A 17,702-nucleotide genomic window follows, 5' to 3' on the forward strand; every position below is an offset into this window, starting at 1 on the left:
AGCGCTGAGTGCGCCTGCCCGGGAGGAATTTTTCCCTGGCCACTGGCCCAGAGTGTGCCTCTCATCTGGTTCCTGTCCGCACCTGCCCCGAGCTCTCTGCCCTCACACGTCTGGTCCACCGCGCTGTATGCTGCAGCCCACAGGGAGAGGCTTGGCGGAGTTGCTGGAGACAAGGGGTGCTGGTTTTCCATCTCTGGTGTTGCCCAGAATGCTCCAGCTTTGATGAGACAACCCTAGAAAGACTGTTTCCACTTTCCTTAGCAGGGCTACGGGGAATTTTCCAGAAAGATTGTGAGAAAACCCCGAACATGAGATCCAGTAGGGCATTTGAGCTGTACACTTGTGCTGTTGACCGTCCTCAAATGATACGTTCAGCTCTGCCCGCTCCCTTGATCTAGACTTGTGTGTCCAGCTATCCATTTGTCCTCTCAAACTTGACGTGTGCAAACACAGCAGAACTCTTGATGCCCAAGCCTGCTTCTCTCCCAGGTCCCCCAGTTCAGCTCCAAGCGCTGCCACTCCCCCGTGGCTCAGGCCAAAATGCCCCCCTTGCCCTTTTCTTTTCCTCACACACTAGATCCAAACCATCTATCGTCCTACTGGCTCCGCCTTCCAGAAGCCTCTAGAATCCAGTGATTCCCCTCCTCCCTCCTCTGTCACCATCCTGGTCAATGCCCCCCCATCTCTTGCCTGGACAATGCCTTGTAGCTGATCTCCCTGCTCCTCCCTGGTCTCCACAAACCAAAGCCAAGAGTGATCTGCAGAAGATGTAAATTGGGTTGTATCACCCTCAGCTCAGATTCCTCCAATGGCTCCTCATGGCACTCAGGAGAAGCTCCTTCCATGACCTTGGCCCTGTACCTTTCCTTCTTCACATCACACCCTCTGCCCTGGGCTAATCGTGCTCCAGCCACACTGGCTTCTTTCTGCTCCTCTCAGATTCCATCTCACCGCAGGGCCTTTGCCCCTGCCGCTCCCTCTGCCAGGAGCTCTCTCCTGATCCTCGCATGGCTCCTGCCTCCTTCCTTCACTTTATTCAGGTCTCCATGGAAATGGCACCTCCTTGGAGAGGTCTCCTGACGCCCTGACGTGGCACCTCTACCTGCCCCCCTCACTTTCCTCAGCCTTAGTTTTCCTCCTGGCACTTATCACCGTCGATGTTGTTTGTATGAGAAAGTCGTTATTTCTCTTCCACTTTAGAGGGATAGTTTCAGTGGATACACAAATTTAGGTTCAGTTTTCTGCTTTCAACGTTTTAAGTATTTCACTCTACTTCCATCTTCCTCTTATGGCTTCTGAAGACAAGTCAGTTCAACTCTTATCCTTGTTCCTCTAGAGGTAAAGCATTTGCTTCCTTTTGAATTCTTTCAAGATTTGCTCTTTGTCTTGATTTCCTGCAGTTTGGATATGGTATGCCTAGGTGTAGATGTTTTGGTGTTCTCTGTTGACGTTGTGTTACATATTTATTTCCTTGTTTGTTCACTGACTGTCTCCCACATGAGAATGTAAACTCACGAGGACGGGGACTTTGTCTGATTCACTGCTTTATTCCCACTGTCTGGAATAGTTTTGGAAGCTAGTAGCAATCAATAAATATTTGTTGAATAATGAATGAGAAATACAGAGCCTCTAATAAGTTTGTGTAAGAAAGCAATATCATATAATGTAATTCATACTATGAAATGTCATTTTATGTTTTCTTAATTGGAAGTTTAATCTATTTTTATATTTCAATATAAACTTTGCAACTTCGCTTTCTTGAATAATATTAATAACAATGAATACCACTTACTGAGTAATTACTACATACCAAACACTCTTTGATGGGTTTTACATATATTTACTCATTTTGTCCCCACAAGAACTCTTTGAGGTAAGTACAATGATTATCTTCAGTTTAGAGATGAGGAAACTGAAGCACAGAGAGGTTAAGTAATTTCTTCAAAGTCACACAGATAGCGAGAGGTAGAGCTGGAATTTGAATTCATGAAGCATGGCCTCTGAGTCCTGAGCTTCTGTGAGCTTAATGTCCAACTTCTGCCTCTATTTACTTTTTCATTGAGGTGTAACTTATGTGAGCAAAGTGCAGTAGCCCCAGTGTACAGCTCAACGAATTTCTGTATATGTCACACCTGTGCAGCCACCTCCCAGATCTAGAACTGGTACTTGATGAGTGCTCCCCAGGCCTCCTGGTATCCCTTTCAGTCAGTTCCCCCCAAGATAACCCCTGGTCTAACCTCTATCACTAATTGATATTGAGAAGGACTGTCTTTTATTTAATCCTCTATATTTTTTAAAGAAGTGTTAAAATACCTTTCTTTTGTCAGTTATTTAATGTCCTTACTTGGGTAAGTGAAAAGTAAGAACATTAAGTCATAATTTCATGATCTGTTAAAACCAAACTTGAGAACCGCCCAATCAGAGCCCACCCCCCCTTCTCACCCCCACCCTACCCTGCCCTGCTCTGAAGTGCCTTCCTGAGTGTCCTAGACTGAGAGGTGGGCCTTTTGGGGACAATTCTGCATGTTTGTCCTGTGTTAGGCCTGTGGCAGGTATTTCAGACACCCGCGATGGGTGGATGGATTGATCATCTGTGTGGATCATCCATTCCTGCCCTTGAGGAGCTCCTGGAGAGAGGCCTGCCTTTGCCTAGGGGGGAGGCTCGAAGCTGCTGGCTGGTGAGGCCAGATGCCCCAGGCTGCCAGGCTGGTACCATGAACTGTCCATCGCCTTGTGAGGAGCCCTGGCTGGATTCCCACTACCCCTGTCCTGTACACATGCGGGTGCTCACCACCCTCAATCACCCTGCAACCGCATCTCCATCACCACTGTCACTCTGTGGGCAGGCCTGGCTGCCCCTGTGGCTTTCTCCCTGCAGGCCCGGACCCTTCCCACATTTTCAATGGGCCTGCTTCTACCTCTGGCCTTCCTCTTCCTCCTGCCTGGGGCTGAGGCTAGGGTTGGGTGGTCCAGGATCAAAGCCATGGCAGATGTCACAGTCTAGAACTGAGGGCTTTCATCTGTGGGGAGCCGTGTAGTTCAGAGGGGAGAGAGATCCATAGATATTTCTTTGCAAGTGGATTGGGCCCAGCCTCCTGTAAGTATTCCCTTGAGAGCCCAGAGAGTGCTCTGTTGCTCTGGTCATTCCATCGCCAACATGCCCAGCCCTCTCCCTAAGTCTTCGAAATACTCAGGAGCACCTGGGAACCAATGCATGTTTTTATTTTAATAAACACAGCAGAGAAGAGAGAGGCAGCAGGGGAGTGAGAGAGAAAGGAATGGCATACAGGCTGGGTAAGGATGCAGAGCAGGCTGCTTAGGACCTGGTAGGACAGCAGCGGGATGGGGGAAAACACAGGAGGAGGGGGTCATGATCCCTATCCAGGTTAAAGGGGGTAGGAACCCCTCAGTGTCCAGGCATGTGGCCTGGTGAGGGTGGGGCAGCTGTGGCTTTCTTCCTGGGGGGATGCTAAGGGGCAAATTTGTACAACCTTGAGGGTAGGGGTGTGGAGGGGAGTCCTATGACCCTCAGACAGTGCTGACCCTTCCCCTCCATCTTACCCCACGAAGCCAGGCTGGCCACAAGCTGCCAGGTTCCCTGGCCTCCTGGGGAAGCCCAAGAGGGGCAGGACCAGGATGAAGACTCAAGGCCCAGCCCTGCGTGGCTAGAATTCCCCTCAGACCTACAGCTGTCTCCCTTGCTGCAGCCCCGTCTAGTGTCTGCTCAGAACTCACAGACTTCACAATCCCCAGCCTCCCCACTCCTCGGGCCCTTCCGCGAGTGTCAGCAGCAATTTCCTGGCAGGCCTGGTGACAGTAGCCTGAGCTAGCCCAGGGGAAACCCAATGCCATGGTGTCAGCAGCGGGTGTCCCTTGGTGTCTAGGGAATGGGGCTGAGACTGTGCAGAGCTGGGCCGCCTGAGGGGGTGGGAGGGCTGCCATCGCCCCGCCCTCATCGCTCCTCTGTCCCTTCCACGCTGAGTGGAGGCAGTTGTGCTCACTCCCCCTGCACCCAAGGACCCTGCCAAAGCATCTCTTTCCTGCTTCACAACCAGACCAAGGCTGGAAAAAGTCACCCACGCCCTGGGGACAGTGCCTGGGGTGACAGTGCCCTGCTCCAGACAGGCACAAGCTCTCCTCCCCCAGGGGTGTGAGGGCCGTGCTTTAGGAAGGGGCAGAATGGCCCCGGCCCCTCGCCCATTCAAATGCAGCCCCAGCATTGAGAGAGACTCCCACGTCCCAGGCCCTGTGAATGGCCTGCAGTCCACACCTTCTGCCTCTGGTTTACCTTGTTGCTGGGTCTGTGCAGGGCACCCACCTTCTCAGGTAGCCAGAATGCCCCTGGGGGAGGACTGGGTCCCCTCTCTCCTCTATATCCCCCTCGGGTCAGTTGGGCTATTTTCCAAGGACTTGTCCTTGAGGGTGGAGCCTGGTCATATTTTATTTAGTCTAATTGCCTCTTAACAGGCGTGGATGCAGTAGATACATACGAATAGGTATATTCTAAATTTAAATGATGCAGCACTGCCGTATGTACTGCTTTCCTGGATAATGCATGTGCCCACCCCTTTGGCACAGAGCCGGGCTAAGTCAGGTTTTGCTGCATTGAATTGAATTGACTTGGCCTGCAGGGGGTGGCATGACTCAGGCTGCAAGGGAAGCTCCAAGACTGGTGTCAGCCTGGAGGGGCTGGGAGATGCATCCAGAGGCTTGGGACAGTGTGTTCCTTTGGTTTGGGCCTAAGTCCTAGATAAAGTCCAATTAAGCCCTTTTCTTGTGGCCAGCAGACCCTTTATTATTGTTGTTACTAGAACCTCTCGTGTGGGCGGCCACGTGCTCAGGCTCGAGACTGTTCTCCAGGAGCTCGGAGTCACCCCTCCTTGAGCCATGGAATGCTGCCCTGGGATTCATCTCAGAGGCCACCCCATAGTCCTGTCTGCTGCTCTTTGCAAAGAGGAAACTGAGGCCGAAACCACAGTGACCTGCTCAGGCCTGCCTGGCTGTTTGAGGTTCTAGAGTCCAGTGCTCCCAAGTGTGTGGACTTCACTAAACTGTGATGCCCTTTCCATCACTGCCTGGATGGTGATAACTCCTGTGGTCCGCATTTGTTAAGTACTTGTAGCATGCAGAGCCCCGGCCTGTGCCTCAGGCTAGGTAACAATGTTTCCGAATGAAATAATACAGTTGTTCCCAAACTTGTGGATTTTATGGACTGTTTAAAATTGTTTTTAATTGAAAGGGTGGACCATTTTTATTTTACCAAGAATAGACTTTCTAGAAGTCCTACTTTCATCACGTTTTGTAACAAGAAAGAGCTTTTTAAACGAGAAAAGGGATGCTATTTCAAATTTAAAAGCTGAGGAAATGTACCATATAAAGAATTCACTACAATTTTTCCCCTTCCCCTCAGACCAGGAAAAGCATCATTGTGGACCAAAACCGTCTGTGGACCTGAATTAGAAGACCCAGATCTGTCTCAAGGAGCCGCCCCTGCTCTGGTGTAAGGGCGGGTGGGCTGTGGCCCCAACTTGCAGCATCACGCCCCCTCCAGGCAAGGGCGGCCCACAGTGTTGGAGGCTGAATGGAGTGTGGGCAGAGCCAATCCAGGTCCTTCTCCTGGAGCCTGGTGGCAGGGGAGCAGGAGCGTCTGGGAAGGGCCTCTGGGAGCTCTGCCCTCAACCTTCTGACCTCCTTGTTTCCATCTGGATCCTGTTCCAGCCCTGGAGATTGGAGCACTGGCTGGATATCCTGAGCCTTAGGGAATTGTACCAGCTTTTCTCATTGGCTGTGTGACCTTGGGCCAGTCCCTGAACCTCTCCGGGCCCCTTCCCTTGTCTCCCAGGGCTAATGTGAGTATAGCCATCACACAGCAAGTGTACAGTTATGTGGCCACAGGGGCTTGTTTTTAAGAAGTTGCTAAATGTCCCAGGATCCCAGAGTAGGCAGGTTCCTGGCTTCCACTTCAGAGCCCTCCCTCCACACCCACAGCCCCCAGGTCTTCACTGAACCTGAGATCTGCCCAGGGATTTTCTCCCAGCCTCTTGCTCCATCAGGCCTTGGTTCCCTCGACCTGGCCCTGACACCTCCCTTTTTCCACTGGCTTCTGCATGTTTGACTTAATGTTAGCACCTATCCCCTCTAGTGCTGGCACGTCTGGGCACGTAGCTTGAGTCCAGATATCACTGCTCGGGCTCTGTGGCAGCCCCTGCCAGGGGCTCTTTCTGCGATTGGGTGGTAGAGACCCTTGTTGACCCTCCCTCACCTCTTTCCCATCATTCTTCATTCCAAAGGCCAGGAGGAAGCCCCTCCTCTGGAAGAAATTACTCCCTATTGGTTCTTCTAGGCTCCAGGAGGCTCCCTCAGCCTCCGGCCTCACTCCAGCATGGGGATTGTGGGCAGCCTGGCCCCTCTGCGCTGTCAGGGGAAACTTGTGTCTTTCCCTCCCTCCTTCCCATCCTTTTCATCGTCCCTCAGCCCCAGCCCTCGGCCCCCCATGTCCTCTTGCTCAGCCCTTATCTGCTGCAGGATCTGACCTGCCGATGCACTCACTGCTCAGCATGCTCCTGACCCCTGGATGGCATCACCGCCCAGCCTGGCTGCCCCGGGGCCAGCTCCGGCCTGCTCGCCTTCCCTTTAAAAGCCCCCATGTCTTGAAGCTGATTAAAACAAACACAGCTCATATTTTTGTTCTTAATCCAATTCTGCGCTGGGCTAGGATCGGGGAGGGAGGATAGGATGACAGAAGCACATTCCTCGATATACCGGGGGGAAAGCCAAACCAGGTACCCAAGAAGTCCCCCGTGGCTGGGGAGGCCATGGGTCCAAGTGGGGTTCAGCCGGACTGTAGTGGATGGGCCCCTCCTTGAGCAAGATTCAGCTGCCGCTCCCAGAGCGGGGTCAGGAGGAAGGGCACATTCTCCAGGGCCTTCCCAGAAGGGGGCAAGAGGCCTTTCCGGGAGAAGCTGGCTGGGGGGTCAGAGGCTCCGAATAGAGGCCTTTATTGTCTCTAGTCTGGAAACAAGACAGGATCCTCTTGTCTCAGCCGACCCCTTCCTGTGACGTCCCTCCTCAGCACTGGCCTTGGAGTTTCTCAGGACACATGGACCCTGACACATGCTGTGGACACCTTCTCCTCTCATGGGCAAGGCTCACAGGCCTCTGAGAACTCTGTTACTGTCTAAACCAGAGGCCGTGCCTCCACCACCCTGAATTTCCCGATAAAGGGACCACCTGCTGTAGAGTGGGGAGGGGCGGGATTGTCGAGTGATGTTGCTTGCTGAGTCTGGAGGCCAAGTGCCTGGCTTTGAATCTTGCTCTGCCACTTCCTAGGTGTATGACCGTGGACAAGTTATTCAATCTCTTTGCACCTCAGTTTCATCGTCTGTAAAATGGGGGTAGTAGGAGTACCTACCTCATAGGATTGTGATACAGATGTGTGTGCTTCGAAAACAAACACTGTGGATGGTATCTGACGCTGTACTGTATATTGTCTATTTCGGCACTATACTATATGCTGCTACTATAGGAAGCTTGATTATTCTTGTTATTACAGGAGGCAGGTGGAGGTAATGCTAGATCTGTCATCTGATAGCTGTGCGGTTCTAAGATAATCATGTCTGTTCTCCAGGCCTCAGTTCTGCACCTGTAAAATGGGAGCAAACTCAACCTCAGAGAATGGTTGTGAGGTTTAACTATAATAATAAATGTGAAATTGCCTGATGCTGTGCATAGCATGTGTTTATTGAATCTTAAAATTGTGTGATTTCATTGGTAAATGAGACGTGAAGAGACAATCTGGTCCAAGAGAGAAAGGAAGAGTATGATTAGAGCAAATAAAAAGATAGGAAGAAAAGGGGGAGAAAAGCTATCAAAACAAAATGGAATGGTTTGGAGAATGAGAATAGGAATGAGACCAAAGACTATGAAAAGGGAAGAATGAGGAGGGAGAGGAAAAACTGCCAGAAAGAAAAAAATTAGCAAAGAAAGAACTAGACAGAGAGAACAGAGTCAGGATGGGAGGGGGCAGAGGGGAAGGACGGGCAGGGGCCCAGAGAGAGGCGACAGCTGCTAGACCCCAGTGAGGGCCTTGCTGTCTGCCTTGGGAGCCTGTAGGGCTAGGATTTCTCCCTGGCTGAGGTCTCCAGGCAGGAGAAGGTGGGAGCAGGTGGAGGTCCTGGCCTCTTCCTCCTGGCCACCAGGCTTCTGTCAGCTCCCAGCCTGAGAAGCCACCCACCCCCACCCCCCACACACTTAGAGCCAGACAGATCTTTGCACCAGCTAGGATCGGAGGCCCAGGTGGGGAAAAACTCCCCCAGGCTCTTCCATGAGGCCTCTGGCCTGGGGAAGCCCAGCTCTGCATTGGAGAGATGCTTAATAATTCTTAATATATTCTTTCTTATATGTTCTTAATAATTCTTCCCCCCAAATCCTTAGAAGTCTATAGCTTCACAGTCTTTTAGGGCTAAACAAGATCTTAGAGATCCATTGTTTGAATCCTGGTCTGGACAGCTCGCTTGCCTGGCCACTTCCAGAATGGGCTGAATATCTCTTAGGACAGGGCCCTCACTGCCCATCAGAGGTGTTTGCTGGGTCCCTGCCAAGACTGATCTGCAGTTATTGTGGCTGCAAATCAGCCGATTGGTGAATAATTTTGTGAGTCCTGATTTTGTACTCTCTCAGGACAGAGAGGTGAATCAGAGGGGTTCTGAGCACACTACCGGGCCCATAGAGGGTGGACAGGTGGGTGGTCAGCCTGGTCTTGCCCAGTCATCATTGCCTCCCAGGTTCAGGGGTCTCTCATCCTCCTTCCTGTCCTGTGGTCACTTGGCTTGGGCTGTGACAATTCCCACAACACAGTTAGAAACCAAGATACAGCAGTAGGTTGGGGGAGGGGAATTGGAAATGGCCCGTAAAAGTCTTGGGCCCCCTGTAAACACAGTAAGGGCCTTTGAAAGCCCAAAGCACTTTTATGTGCTAGTTAAAGGGCCTTCCTGTTGTGTCGCCAGGGTTTACAGGGAGGTGGGTGGGGGAACAGAGTGAGGTGAGGCCAAGTGCAACCTCCACCTACTGACACTCCCTGGGCTTTTTGGGGCTTCCACCCTCTGGGTCCCAGAGGAGAAGAGAGGAAGGCTACGGCTTAGCAACGGTTAAGCTACGGTTTGGCTGTCAAGCTCCATTTACCAAGCAGGGACAATGAGGCTCCTCCTTGGTCGTGGAGATCCTGAACCAGCCCCCACGGCCGTGGTGACCAAGGCAGTGACATATTGCAGGTCAGCGGTGTCTACAACTGGGGGAAGCAGGCCCTAGAGGCAGAGGCAGAGGCAGAGTCCAGGCTGCCTGTGTGGTTTCTAAGCATGTAGGACTAGGACAACCCCAATGGCTTTTTTAGGAGAGATTGTTCCACAGCCAGACCCGCCCATGTCCTGCATCTGATGCGAGCATCAAGGGGTCACGGGAGAGAGCAGGGCTCTGCCCACATCTCAACTCCATGAGTTAGAGATGCCCATCTATTAGCCTGCCTCCCTGGGGCACCCTGTAGGAATGCGATGCCTATGAATATAAGCTTCAAAAAAAAAAAAGAGAGAGAAAAGCACCTCCAAATCAGTGTGTTATTCTGGCCCACTGTCCCTCTTGGAATGATGAGCTGCACGGGTTTACTTTTCTCTCTGGGAGAGCTGATAAGGACTCCTCTGACTGTCTGCAGCGGGGAGGGGCCCCTGGGGAGGAGCCGCTCCCTCTTCTTCCACACCATCCTACGAGCACACCCCTCCAGCGCCTGTCAGCATCATTTGAAGACCTGATGGGATCGCTCTCTCTGGACTCTGAGCTCGGTACCTGTTGAACGGAACTGAAGGAAAGAACCAAGTTCACTGGCCACCCCGGAGCCAGGTGTTATGCCAGGTGGTTCACACACATCTTCCCATTTCATCCTCCCTGCACAAGACATACCAGTATCCTCCCCATTTTATGATTCAGGAGAGAGAGAGAACCAGCATTTTCCCAGCCCTTCTCCTTTATCAGACCCTTTGGAGAAACAGTACATGCATTCTCTCCTTGAATCCTCCAGGTCTCCTAGCTGGGTAATATCAACTGCAATATCTATATGAGGCAATTGAGGTCCATGCAAGTTCAGTGACTTGGGGAAGGGCCAGCTGGGTAGTGCCCAGCCCAGAGCCTTTGTTTCATTTGAGCTGTAGGTCTCCTCATCTCCTCGTGCCAGGATGCCAGGATGCTGGGATGTCGGGGAAAGCCCTGCTCCTTTGCTGAGATACCTTGCTGATGTCCGAGGTATCTTTGCCTTTGCGTCTCAGACCCGACTTGTCTTTGTTCTTCAAACAGCCACATGCCCTGGACTGTTCTCTCTGGTTACTCTCTCCTGGACCGCTTCATCCTCAGCGCATCCCTCCTGGGGAGCAGCAGCCAGAGCACACTCAGCCTCCTAGGCGTTGGGCCCCGGGACTCTGTACCCAGGCAGGGGGATTTCTGCATTGACCTCGCTGTGACCCCTGTCTCCAGCCTGCCTGCCCCAGGTGCCCATCTCGGCCTCAGGCCTCTGGCATTCTTCTCTGATGCTGCAACTCCCCTCTGTTCCTCTGTGACCCTATTGAGTTTCCCCAGGTCTGGCCAACCAAACACTGCCATATGGGGGAAAGTTACATTTCCTGTATATGTGTCAAAATATCTGAGCGGATGTGAAATAGATCAGACATGTATAAAAATAAACTTTTACGAGGTGACTGACTATTCCCCTCCAGGGTGAAGCAGTGATTCACTCTTCATCTGGGGCCCAGAAACTTGGCTAGGGCCTTGGGGACCACTCTGCACACCCAGCTCCCCATGGTTGTCCTGCCCCACTTACTTTTGGGCTTGGTGCCAGCTGCTCTCCTGGAAGGCATTCTCCTCAAGCTCCAGGGCCATGGAAACCCCTCAGAAATAGGGCTGAAATTAGCAAATTACCTCTCTGAACTCCAGTCTCTTGATGGGGATGGCAGAGCCTGCTCTTTCAGCTCCCTTTCCCTCTGACAACTATGATTCTACAACCCAGGGGTCCTCGGGCTCGGCTGCAGCAGGAGCACCTGATCAACTCTTCTGTTGGTTAGAACATGAGGCTTACATCTCAGTTGGCCTTTTCTCGTTGCGTTAGCGTGAGGCCTGGTGGACAAGAGGGCAGGGGTCTTTCTGTCCAGGCACCCCTGCCTGAGGTCACCATGAAGGCTTGTCAAGGTCATCTGCTTGTCAAGGTCATCTTGCCCAACTCCCTGCTTCTAGCTAACCTTGCGTCTGATTTGATTCAAGTAAACAGGGGTTGTAGTTTTTATAGCTAAAAGTTTTCAGGAAGCAGCATCCCAGGCTCATATCAGCAATTTCTCCCTAAATGTTATCCTAAATCCTTCTGCACCAAGATCCCCTTTCACCCTTCTCCCCAGCCATGTCCTTACAAGGAGGTGGGCGGGGGTCAGGTATAAGTGGGAGCTTGAGAGGATGCACTGTGATTTTGGACAGCTCAGGAGATTCCTGCACCAACCACTTTGTGACCCTGAAGCAGCCTGGAGAGAAGAGCCTATTCATCAACTCACGGATTCCCACCAGGCCCTATTCTTAGGTCATTGGTTCCTGTCTGGCAGAGAACCCAGCCTGGTCAGGACTTCTGCCTTTGCCCAGCTGAGAGGCCAGAGGGTCACAGGGCTGAAGACCCAATAGCCGGCACACACACTTAATCAGAACCCGTAGGCAAGGGCCTCTATTGCATTTCCCCACAGCTGTCCAGGCTGGAGGCTTCCTCTTGCCATCTGGGCTCTGAGCTGGCAAGGAGCCCAGCATCACCTCACATGCCTCCCACACCCTGCTTCCTGGCCCTAGGGCTGTCACTGCAGATGCTCCACTCCCGACAGACACTGGCATCTGATGGGTAGCTGCCATCCTGCCAGGAAGCTGGTGTGCAGAGCTAGGGCAGCTCTCAGCCTCCATTCAGTCCGGCCCTCCCATGACCTGGCCACCTACCCGCTGCCTCCTAGGCCTCTTTTGAGGACCTTGTGCCCAGGCCAATTACAAATGCCAGAGACGGCCTCAAGCCAGTGGTTGCTGAATCTGAGATGCAGGGCTCTGCTGGGTGTTAAGTTGTCAATGGGGCCAGTATTCTGGAGAGGCCAAGAGAAGGGCAGGCTGACAGCTGGCTCATGACTGCCTGGACATTCTTGAGTCCTCTACGGGGCAAAGAGCCCACATACTGCCCTCGCCAGCCATGCCACCCTCCATCTGGTCCCATTGCTCTGCACTCCCTGCCTGACCATAAGCCCTCCCCCTTTCCAGACCCTTAACTCTTAATCAGATCCCTGTGAGTGAGAGTAAGGGCTGACTCGTCTAGGAGGCCCAGGAACATTTGTTAGGGGATGGACTTAATGGACAAAGTGTAGTCAGTCCAGTGTGATATTCTTATAGCTGAGGAGGCAACACAGGGCAGAAGTTCCTGAGCCCATGCTGGTGACCCTGGGAGGGCCATCAGCGGGGATTTCAGGCTGCTGGTCCAGCGCTCATTGCTTGGGTTTCAATACCAGGAATGACTCAGTTGAAGGAGTTCTGACAACCTCCTAGGGAGGCTGAGGCAGCCCCTGATGGGGCTTGGGTTTTTCCATTGGTCGATGCAGCCCGTGCTGCTCCCAGGGACATGCAATCAGTTGTTGATTGGATTAGCATTTTCTCCTTCTTGCTTTTGGCTCCAGCCTTTTCTAATGACTGGCTGCTTGTGGTTAGTGCTACCCTCTGGAAGAGCAGGAATCAACTACTGCAATAACCAGCAATCTGTCCAGCCCAGCACCCCACCTGGCTGTTAGGCCTCCTTGGGGTTAAGCAAGCCCAGATCAAATCCAAGTTCACTAGCTGCCTTCTTCAGCTGTAATTCACTCCCTCTTCTAACAGAAGCCCGTGTCCGAGGTAGCTCGGTCTCACCTGGTCTCTTCCTACCTTTCTTCCCTCTTTTCCCTCTGTACCTCCATTTTGGTCCAAGCATCCTTTGGGGCAAAGGTCATGCAGCTGGTTACATGCCACTTTCCCTGGCAGGAGCCTGCCTTTAGCTCAGCTGAGAGAAGGGGGCAGATGGGCAAGAATCTGATCCAAGGACAGTCAGGCTGAAAGGATGGCACAAGCTGCCTTGTTGAAGGACCAGCCTTGGCATCTCTCCAGGAGAAACAAGGGGCCTCTTTGGACCTGTGGGATCAGTGTGGCTGCATCTTTAGAGTGGCCAGAGGCTTCTCCATCCAGACTCGGCTGTGGACTTGCAAGACCAAGAGCAGGAGGTGTTCGGGGCAGAGCTCGGCGGGCACCTCCTCTGTCCTCACTTTTAACGCATCATGTTTGATCTTTGCTGCATGGTGGAGGGTTCTTGCCACTCTGATTGATGACACAGATCTTCAAAGGAGCAGTCATCCCTGGAGGGAGGGAGCATTCATCAAAGCTGTTCCTGGGGAGGTGCCCACCCCAGCCCATTCTCTGTAGCTGCCACCGTTTAGCCTGACCCAGGAGCCCCTTCCTTCTCCATTGAATCTGGCTTAGATGTGAATAAGTCTTTTTTTCTTATTGTTGCAACTAAGACAAGATTACAGATTTCTCAGGAAGTACTTTATAAGGAAACCAAGAGGGAAATAGCACTCAAGAAGCTGGAGGACACCTCATGAGTTACAGAGTACCAGTCCTAATGAACCAGAATATTCCTCGTAACACTCTGCCTGCCTGGCATGTCAGCCTCGGCCTCAGCCACCAGGGCCCTGCAGCTCTCCCCACTGCCTGGCCCCAAGTGAGGAAGGCAGTTTCCTATTTGGCCCCACAGATCCCTCCCTGGGCCTCTGACACTATCTGAGCGAGTGTCACCCGCAGCCCCCTGAGGACTTCCTTAAGCTGGCCTGGAAGAAGGCCTTTCCTAGTTAGGCCCTCTGTCCTGCCCTGAAGGGCAGTGAGGAGCTGGCAAAGGCTAGCGCTGCCTAAGTTTTCTTTTTTTTTTCTCCCCAAATCCCCCCAGTACATAGTTGTATATTTTAGTTGTGGGTCCTTCTCGTTGTGGCACGTAAGACGCCGCCTCAACATGGCCTAGTGAGCGGTGCCATGTCCGCACCCAGGATCCAAACCCTGGGCTGCCGAAGCAGAGTGCATGAACTTAACCACTCGGCCACAGGGCCGGCCCCAAAGTTTTCTTCCCTGAGCTGCTCTCACCTGTCCCTTTTTCTAGGACTGAAGAAAACCGCTTCCGCCCTCTCACCTGCCAAGTCCGAGTCCAGTCTGAGTATGACCTCTTGATCCTGGTAAATCTGCACAGCAGATTACTCCCCACAGTCTACTGCAAACGCCTGGCACGTGTTCAGTGTGTAAGGAATGCTTGTGGGATGCAAGCATGGACGCATGCGTGCGTAACCAACCCAGGGTCCTGTGGATCTGAGCCTTCTCCTGATTCCCAGGGCTCGCCAACGGCCCCTTGTCTGAGTCGTCATCTCGCTGACTCCCATTCCCTGAGCATTTATAATACCACTACGCTAAAGTTCAGAGCACATTTAGTATGTTTAAATGAACATTACAGTAACACAGCTATGGGCTGAAGCAGACTATTTTTTTATCAGCTGCAACTGCACAGCCCAGGGTGCAGGCAGCCGAGGGGACGCCCCGTGTGGATCTCGGTTGGAGTACCCCTAACTGAGATGAGGCCGCCAGCCACACCATGGGGAGTGTCCCCTCCAGGGCTCCCCAGAGAAGGCGCTGAGGGAGCAGAGAACTCATTCTGGTCAGTGTAGTGCTGGCGGGGCTGAGGGAGGGGCTCCTGTTGTCTCTCAGCCCTGGTAGAGCTCAGAGACAGTGTAGTAAAGAAGCCCCTTCATTGATTCGGCTTAGGGTGGCAGAGTGTGTGTGTGTTTGTGCATACGCATATAAGAGAGAGTGAGCAGTAGCTGTGGGCTGCTCCTTCGGGACTCCTGTGTGCACTTCAGGCATTTAGGTTGTGACGTATTTAACTCAGAGAAGTTGGGGCCCAGCGGAAAGCCCTTCCGTGAAGGTGGCTGGCCCCTCTCTGTCTTCTCTTGCCCTGTCTCTCCCCCTCTGCCTGCCCTGTCTCTGCCTGCCATCCTCAGTACTCCAGCCGCACCGAGCCCCACACTCTCCACAGGGGCTTGCGCGTGCTGGGCCCCCAGCCAGGACGCCCCTCCTGCCTTGTTCAGTGGGGCAGCTCCTGCTCCTCCTTCAGACCCACCCAGGGGCCCTCCCTGGGGAAGCGCCTCTGACCTGCCCCACCTCCTGATGTAGTCAGGAGTTCCTTTCCCTCCTCCGTAAGGTTTACAAATAATGCCAAAATGATGGGTTTATGTGTGTGTGTCCCCCACACAGGGACTCGTCTTACTATCCTCTCTTCCTGCCTCAGCGCCTGGCACAGCACCCAGCTCAGGGTGGGGCGGGGGTGACTGGCAGTCTGCGGGAGAAGGGGGCTGGTCTCCGGATGAGGCTCTGGACCCTGTTCCATTCCTGTGTGCTTAGGCCCCAAGAGGGAGGAGGCCGCAGGCCCGCTTCGATGGCATTGGTCGCTGAAGCCAGCCTGGGAGGTCACCAGTGACATCTAGTGGTCACAGCAGGCTGCAGCCCCACAAGGTTTTCCAGAAGGTGTGTCTGAGTCCCGTGTGGGCTCTGGGCTGGGCTTCTGAGCTGCCCCCAACCCATGTTTGACTTCTCCAGGACAGCAGGGCAGGGCCTAGGTTGTCTGGTGCGAGGACCGAGGCCTGGAGAGAGGCTGGCCCACCCACAGTCAGCGAGGGCAGGACTGGGATGGCTCCTGTGACCCCATGCCATCTGATGCCCTCCTTCTGCTCCAGCTCCCCTGGGGTCTGCCCGTCCAGGCTTGGGCCTGTCTACCTCAGCCTCAGTTCCCTAAGATCTGGTGGGAAGGGGCTTTGGGGTTCCAACTGGAGCAGCGCTGGACCCACTTTAGTGCAGCTGCTAGACAGCTAGTGCCAGCCAGTGGATGAGGGCGGGCAGTGGGCCTCATTTACCTACCGAGCACCTACTGTGTGCCAGGCACTGTGGAGAGCAGCCTGGGGTAGGGGCCGTCTAAAGAGCTATCTGTCCTGTCCTGGGCTGGGCCTGACTGGGCACAGAGCAGCCCCAAGAGACCCCTGGGCAGGGGTCCCTGGTGACAGCTACAGGAGGCAGCACAGGCTGAGTGGGTCTCACAGCACCGTAGTGGCTTGAGGACAGACCTTGTCCCCGGCCTGTATCCGGGGACTTGCCAGCATCCACCTGCCTGTTCAGCAGTTCTCTTCCCCCGAGGGTCTTGCAGGGCGCATGCACCCCGTGGGTGCTCAGGAAATGCTGTTGGATGATGGGGCTGGCGTGGGGAGGAGGAGGCAGGGGCTGCTGGAACCACGACTTCAGGCTCTCAACCCGGCTGTGGATGAACAGCTGCCTGGACTCCACTTCCTCTGCCAAAGTTTTCCCGGGAACCATTTCCGGCCTGTAAGGAGAGGGGAAGAGGGGCACTGTTCTGGGCAGGGAGCCGGCAGAGGTATTTATTGTTCTTTTTTGCATTAACAATTCCTTCCTGCTCCTTATTCTCTTTCCTGGCCCCAGTGTCCTTTCATCCCCTCCTCCCTCTGCACTGTGGGCTGCTCCTCTGTCCTGCCCCTTCTCTCTCACCCCATTCCCTTCCGCCCTCTGTGCATCTTCCCTTTCTGAGCATCTCCTGCGCTCAGCCTTCTTGTTCTCCAGGGCCCTCCCCCCTGCTGTTTCTGTCACTCTGTCTTTCTTCCTCTCACATTGCCCCCAGTGTTGTTTCTGTTTTCTTGACTCTCAGTTTCTCCCCCAGCCACCCTGGAAGGCCAGCCTGACGTTAGTAAAGTGCAATAACTCGATAACTTGCCCAGGGAGTGAGGTGGGCAGAGGTCATGCCGTATCTTTTTGATGAACCATGCAGCCCCAGGGCGTGGTTGTAGACCCCCCGCAGGCCGAGCCCCCTGGCTGTCAGCAGGCATCCTGGGCGGCTTCTTCTCCATCACTGGCTAAGTTGGCTGAAGCCCTTGGGCTGGCTACCCGTGCAACCAGGGTGTGCTCACCCCGCCTGTGGAGAGTCTCGCTTTGGGCACGTTCCTAGGTGCAATGGGGTCTCCCCTGACAGTTGAGGGTGACAGAGCTCACACTTACATTTGTAAGTTTATATAAATATACACTGAATGTCTTTCTGGGTCAGGCACTGTGCTAGGTCCTCGGGGCATGACCTGCCCCTTTCGGCCTTCACAGTGACCCTGCGGGGGAGACGGGCTCTGAGAGGAGGCAGACGGGACTCACGAGCCAGCTTGCTCAAGGCAGGCCCCAGGCTGCAGCTGGACACGTGGCTTTTATCCTGTGGCATTCATGCCCTCGGCATACCAGTGTCCAGTCAGCCCATTCAGGAGTACTGCCAAGGGCTCCGGGCACCTGGTGTTCACTCACCTGTCCCCCCGACTCCACCTCCTGCAGACACTGTGCTTGTCTCCCAAGGACACAGTTACATTTGCTGTTGTTTGCAAGAGGGGTCCAAGCTGCCACTCTCCAATGTTCTCTCTGCACACATTCGTTCCTTTCCCTCGAGTCACAAAACCCGCTGGTTCCCGCTCATCTCCCCACTTATGGCAGTCATTGTCTGATTGCATGCTCTGATTATACAACTACATTTTCTCAAGCTAATTGCATAATTAAGGCAA

This window comes from Equus asinus, chromosome 16, assembly GCF_041296235.1.
Source record: "Equus asinus isolate D_3611 breed Donkey chromosome 16, EquAss-T2T_v2, whole genome shotgun sequence".
Classification (NCBI taxonomy): domain Eukaryota; kingdom Metazoa; phylum Chordata; class Mammalia; order Perissodactyla; family Equidae; genus Equus; species Equus asinus.